A 286-nucleotide genomic window follows, 5' to 3' on the forward strand; every position below is an offset into this window, starting at 1 on the left:
ACCAGACAATACACCAATACACATAGGTCAACGTTTTTGCGGGCAGGGTCAGTGCAGTCTGATTAGACAGAATTTATATTTCACAGCAATTCTGCTCCGGAATATACCTGGTAGGATTTTATATTTAGTTTTTGCTTTTATTCACCCGGTAGGATTTTCAGACCATCATCTGGTCTGATTTACATCTCTCAACAACCACAAAATCAAATTCATACTGGCATTTAAATACAAAGTTGCGACAGGAAAAGGTCTTTAGTGATTATCTGAAATTGTTCTGCCAGGTTTA

Source organism: Zeus faber (genome assembly GCF_960531495.2).
Source record: "Zeus faber genome assembly, chromosome: 2".
NCBI classification, from domain to species: Eukaryota; Metazoa; Chordata; class Actinopteri; order Zeiformes; family Zeidae; genus Zeus; species Zeus faber.